Source organism: Petromyzon marinus, unplaced genomic scaffold, assembly GCF_048934315.1.
Source record: "Petromyzon marinus isolate PM22_M1 ecotype Great Lakes invasive population unplaced genomic scaffold, UKy_Petmar_22M1.pri1.0 PM_G_Scaffold_32, whole genome shotgun sequence".
In the NCBI taxonomy this organism is placed as follows: Eukaryota; Metazoa; Chordata; class Hyperoartia; order Petromyzontiformes; family Petromyzontidae; genus Petromyzon; species Petromyzon marinus.
In genome coordinates this window covers 1,393,821-1,400,077 of record NW_027422895.1, presented here as the reverse complement: position 1 = coordinate 1,400,077, position 6,257 = coordinate 1,393,821, and the positions used below count along the sequence as shown (strand labels likewise).

Below are 6,257 nucleotides of genomic sequence, written 5' to 3'. Positions count from 1 at the left end.
ATGAGGAAATAATTACGAGGCAGAGCAATGCATATGTAAAATTACATAAAATCCGTAATCTGGTTCCGTCTGTAAAAGATGTGATTCCGGACATACAGTACCCTGGTGTCTACAAACTAAGTTGCCTCTGTGGTAGTAGTTACATTGGAGAAACCAAACGCCATGTCTCGGACCGCATTCGTGAACACAAAGCAGACCTTAAACACGGTAGGACCAACACCTCGGCCATGGCAGATCATTGTTATAATTCAGTAGGCTCACATGACATTGACTTCTCCAAGACAGAGGTTCTTTGTAAGCCATCTGGCTACCATGAGAGATTCGTTCATGAGGCTATCCACATATACAAGCACAGAGACAATTTCAACCGAGAAGATGGATTCTGGCTTAGCAACCATTGGAAGGATTTGATAAATCATTTCAGGTCTTAATTGATTGTTCACGCTTACGGTGGCTTTCAGACAGCATACATTAAAAAAAAATGTCGTCTCCCCCCTCCTCTTTTCAGAATATAGATGGACTAGTCCTAAATAAACTGCCAAATCGCTGAGCGTGGCGCTGACATTTTTATAAATAAATAAATACACTGTTTAAAAATAACTTTATGCAAACCAACACACCTGAAGACGACCGTTTGTGTTACGGTCGAAACGTCGTGAGAATTTTTATTGTTTTATATATATTTTATTATTTTATTGTTTCCCTTCAACGTGGTGACTTTACCGAAAGAGCTAAGAATATAATCTAATTTATATTGCAGGCCTTGCTGTGCAGTCTATGATGGCCGGGGGGTGGGGGATCATCAACTCGCTGAAATCCACAACCCCCACTCTCTCTATGTTAACTGCCATCATCTTATATACAATCTTCTTTGGTTCTTTCGGTAAAGTCACGTAGAATGAGAATAAAATAATAAATTGATAAAATAAAATAACACAATAATATTCTCACGACGTTTTGGCCACAACACAAGCGGCCTTCATCAGGTGAAGGGGCGAGACTGTCACTCCAGCGCTGTCCTACCAGACAGTCTCGCCCCTTCACCTGATGAAGGCCACTTGTGTTGTGGCCGAAACGTCGTGAGAATATTATTGTGTTATTTTATTTTATCAATTTATTATTTTATTCTCATTCTACGTGACTTTACCGAAAGAACCAAAGAAGATGAATCATTGCAGTCACGAAAGCTTTAAATCGAAACTTATATACAATGTTATAATTACTGTAATGCACCTTGTAATAAGGCGTGATATAAATCCAACATAAGACACAAAGGTGGCAATAATAGTTTACGCATCTTTGTCATTTCTGCAGAAATCGTGCAGCTCTACGGCAGCTACCTGACCCTCAGGGGGAGCAAAGAGAACTCTTGGCCATGCAGGAGATATGGTACCTTGGGGGCTCCAAAATCAGGCCCGGGGCAAGTACAGCAATGGCTACGGTGATGACAAACACCGTTAAATTCCGGTAAGACTCGCGAGAAAATACCTGCCTGGTCTTAGCTGGGTATCGGGGGTTGGGGAGGAGCAGTAGGGGTAGTGATAGGGGTAGGTGTGGTGATAGGGGTTGAGGTAGGCCTGGTCTTAGCTGGGTATCGGGGGTTGTGGAGGAGCAGTAGGGGTAGCGATAGGGGTAGGTGTGGTGATAGGGGTTGAGGTAGGCCTGGTCTTAGCTGGGGTATCGGGGGTTGTGGAGGAGCAGTAGGGGTAGCGATAGGGGTAGGTGTGGTGATAGGGGTTGAGGTAGGCCTGGTCTTAGCTGGGTATCGGGGGTTGGGGAGGAGCAGTAGGGGTAGTGATAGGGGTAGGTGAGGTGATAGGGGTTGAGGTAGGCCTGCTCGTAGCTGGGTATCGGGGGTTTGGGAGGAGCAGTAGGGGTAGTGATGGGGGTAGGTGTGGTGATAGGGGTTGAGGTAGGCCTGGTCTTAGCTGGGGTATCGGGGGTTGGGGAGGAGCAGTAGGGGTAGCGATAGGGGTAGGTGTGGTGATAGGGGTTGAGGTAGGCCTGGTCTTAGCTGGGGTATCGGGGGTTGGGGAGGAGCAGTAGGGGTAGCGATAGGGGTAGGTGTGGTGATAGGGGTTCAGGTAGGCCTGGTCTTAGCTGGGTATCGGGGGTTGGGGAGGAGCAGTAGGGGTAGCGATAGGGGTAGGTGTGGTGATAGGGGTTGAGGTAGGCCTGGTCTTAGCTGGGTATCGGGGGTTGGGGAGGAGCAGTAGGGGTAGCAATAGGGGTAGGTGTGGTGATAGGGGTTGAGGTAGGCCTGGTCTTAGCTGGGGTATCGGGGGTTGGGGAGGAGCAGTAGGGGTAGTGATAGGGGTAGGTGTGGTGATAGGGGTTGAGGTAGGCCTGCTCGTAGCTGGGTATTGGAGGTTTGGGAGGAGCAGTAGGGGTAGTGATAGGGGTAGGTGTGGTGATAGGGGTTGAGGTAGGCCTGCTCGTAGCTGGGGGTGAGGCTCGCCGCTCGTTGCAAAAGTTCGCGATTTGGATGCGGCAGGCCGCCCCGGTGGTCATTACTTCGGGTGTCATCGTCGTCGCCATCACGTTCAACATTGACCAATCACAGCGTTGACATCACAGGATCATCGAAGGCGGCGTTATCGCGCACACCATCATCATCATCATCCACTGTCATCACACACGGTGTTGTCACGCATGATGTAACTGGTATTAGACAATGCTGAAAAACAAATACCCTGCATACATGCAGTTGGTATTTCATGTTGTCTACTGGGCCAAGTCGCCCTTGAAAAAAGTTTCTTCACTCGGTGGACTTTAAACTTGATTTGATGCTTTCGTGACTGCAGGAATCATCTCAAGGCAGCCGGGACCACAGTCACCAAGAAAACAATTGGTAACACCACTACGCCGTGAAGGACTGAAATCCTGCAGCCGCCCGCAAGGTCCCCCCTGCTCAAGAAAGCACGTATACATGCCCATCTGAAGTTTGCCAGTGAACATCCGAATGATTCCGAGGACAACTGGGTGAAAGTGTTGTGGTCAGATGAGACCAAAATGGAGCTCTTCGGCATCAACTCAACTCGCCATGTTTGGAGGAGGAGGAGGAGGAATGCTGCCTATGACCCCAAGAAACACCATCCCCACCGTCAAACACGGAGGTGGAAACGTTATGCTTTGGGGGGTAATGAAATAAAACGTAACACAATAAAATTCTAACACGACGTTTCGGCCACAACACAAGTGGCCTTCATCAGGTGAAGGGACCGTACTGTCCAGAGGACAGCGTTGGAGTGAAGACGGCCAAGCCCAGGTCGCGTCCTTTAAGCTTGTTGTCAAGCTTAAAGGACGCTTGCTGTCTTCACTCCAACGCTGTCCTCTGGACAGCCCGGTCCCTTCACCCGATGAAGGCCGCTTGTGTTGTGGCCGAAACGTCGTGAGAATTTTTATTATTTTATTTTTACCTACGTGGTGACTTTACCGAATAGAACCAAAGAGTGTGAACGGGAACTTGACAGAGTGACACTGTGTTCCGTTGCCTCTTTCACAGTGGAACTCTGGACGATTGGATCGGTAGCAGGAAAGCCAAGTCCCTTCCGGTGGAGATGGTGGAAAATCTACACCAAGGGGGATCCTCACGTCCCTTTGTCACATCCGTTAATTCACGGTGACCTCAAGCCCGTGAGTGGACAGGTTGTTGAGAAAGCCCCAGCCACATTCGAGCGATGGGTTTTAATGCATTAGGCTTCGTTTACCTGTCTGGGATATGAGCGGGTTGGAGGTGGGGGGGGTGGTGGCGGCGGCCTCACGGTAACACCGGTAAAGATCGCCCGATGTGAAGTCGACTTTAACCCTACTTTAACCCTATGAGCGGCTTGCCCGAGAGAGAAGAAACTCAGATAACTTAGCAGGACAACAAAACAAAATCATCACCCCAGTAGTGATATCCTGATTTACGTCTTCCCCTCTTACGTTGTTTCGATATTCGTGGCACCTTTCACGAACGCATCCCCGACATAAACTGGGGGTGTCGCTGTTTTCAAATATACAATTTTTTTAAATCAGAATCAAAAGTAAATTTTCCAATTAAAGGCCATTGTTGGTAAGCTCGTTTTCAAAGGGGGCGACTCATCAGCTTCCAAATTGCTCACAAAAAAATGCGCGTTGGAAAGCGTTACCGAATCCACGTTGTGTGTGCAGGCCATTATGTTAAAAGTGTTCCGGCGTAATCCTAATGGGAGTCATTTGCAGCTTCAATTTTCACACCGGCAAAAACTTGGTCCGTAACCGCTGGCACCAAAAACGGCACTACGTCGCGGAATCTGTAACGTCCACCGTGAGACAACCTGCAAATTTGTTGTTGTGGTTATTACCGCACTCCCCGCAGAGTATAACTAGGGTGGCCTGCCCGATGGTAACCACAAACTTCGGCGACAGGCGACCAAAAAAAATCGCGACCGCCGGTGGCCGTGCCGTGGCGCTACCGCGTTGCACTGTTTCTGCACCGCGCGGTGTGTGTAAGGGCCGATGTTGGCTGTGTGACTTTCCCCCTTGTGTGTGTGTGCGTGCGCGCGAGCTCCCTGCAGCATCCCGCCAAAGGAGCCGAAGATGTTTGGCCGCCGTCGAGTGCCGGGGACTTTGGCCCCGCTCTGCAAGCCGCTCGCAAACGGCGCCCCGGAGTTTGTGGACTTCATCGGCCGCTGCCTCCAGTAAGGGCCCCTCTCTCTCCCCCCACCACCACCGCGAGGATTCCCGCATCGGTCACTCTGCTCCGAATGATGAGTGGCCGCTCGCCTCCGGGCCACTAGCTCCATCACCTCTCAAGCACAATCAATCAGAAGCTCCATCATTGCACAGACTTGCATGAGCAAGTCTCCGTCACCACCGTCACCGCCACCACCGCCCCGCTGCCGCCGTCACCACCCCCGCTGCCGCCATCATCACCACCACCGCTGCCACCACCACCACCACCACCGTCGTCCCTACCGCCACCACCACCAGCACCGCCAGCACCGCCACTGCCACCATCAGCGGTGAGCCGGGTCCAGTCTCGCTGTGCGACAGGGAGGGCACCGCAACCTCTACAACCGCTGTGCAACGGTAAGCCGCTCTGCGTGTTATATCCTGCGTGTGCGTATCTATATTTGTGATTTATTATCACCTTGCTTAATTACCCAGATAAGCCCGACTGCGTCTTAAGATGCTGTGAATGTTGCGGAGCACGGTTTGAATGCGCACACGGACGATCCGGAGTCGCCATGTCGTAGAGCAACAACGAACGAGCAATAGGAGGGAAGTTAAATGGTGTCGTGTCCATTCTTTCACAGATCGAGCACCGCACAGCCCTCGCTCACCCCGGCCTCTGCGGAGAAGATGGAGCTTGTGGAGGAGAGCATGGAGGGGAGCATGGGGGAGAAGATGGAGCTTGTGGAGGAGAAGATGGAGGAGGAAGGGGAGGTTGAGGAAGGAGGAAGGGGAGGTTGTGGAGGAGAAGATGGAGGGGAGCATGGGGGAGAAGATGGAGGAGAAGATGGAGGGGAGCATGGGGGAGAAGATGGAGCTTGTGGAGGAGAAGATGGAGGAGGAAGGGGAGGTTGAGGAAGGAGAAGATGGAGCTTGTGGAGGAGGAGATGGAGGAGGGGAAGGGGAGGTTGTGGAGGAGAAGATGGAGGGGAGCATGGGGGAGAAGATGGAGCTTGTGGAGGAGGAGATGGAGGAGGAAGGGGAGGTTGAGGAAGGAGACGATGGAGGTTGTGGAGGAGGAGATGGAGGAGGGGAAGGGGAGGTTGTGGAGGAGAAGATGGAGGAGGGGAGCATGGGGGAGAAGATGGAGCTTGTGGAGGAGGAGAAGATGGATGAGGGGAAGGGGAGGTTGAGGGGAAGGAGGAGGAAGGGGAGGAAGAGGAGATGGAGGTGCTGATACGGGAGACGAGCGAGCGGAAGGAGCGATTTGGACCGCCTCGTGTGGGACGAGCAATCCGCTCTTTCCTCTGCCACTGGGCTGCTCTGCGGTGGAGTTTCCACCGCAGAGTAGCCACGAAGGCGCCAGGGGTGGGTGACGATAGATGTGTATTAGTATCATTATCATCATCATCACCGCTATCACCGCATACGCACACACGTTCCACACTCTTCCCACCCCAACATACGCACCACACACACATACACAGCAGACGCTACAGACACTACGCACATGGGCTGCTAGGCCGTGCTGTGGCCGGACATGCGGGTTTCACAGCCCAGCCAACGCGGCCTCGCCTGGTTAATCCCAGGATGGATCGGAGGTTAGGCCACCCTACACA

General features: G+C 51.9%; 1 long non-coding RNA gene across 1 annotated transcript; it reads left to right on the top strand.

Annotated features, from left to right (window-relative positions):
• The first annotated feature begins 1,014 nt into the window (after nt 1–1,014).
• Nucleotides 1,015–5,395, top strand: LOC142915496 (uncharacterized). Its single transcript, XR_012935976.1, has 5 exons — nt 1,015–1,467; nt 2,805–3,116; nt 3,506–3,636; nt 4,542–4,664; nt 5,283–5,395. It is a non-coding gene; the product is annotated as an uncharacterized LOC142915496 (long non-coding RNA).
• Nucleotides 5,396–6,257: the final 862 nt, after the last annotated feature.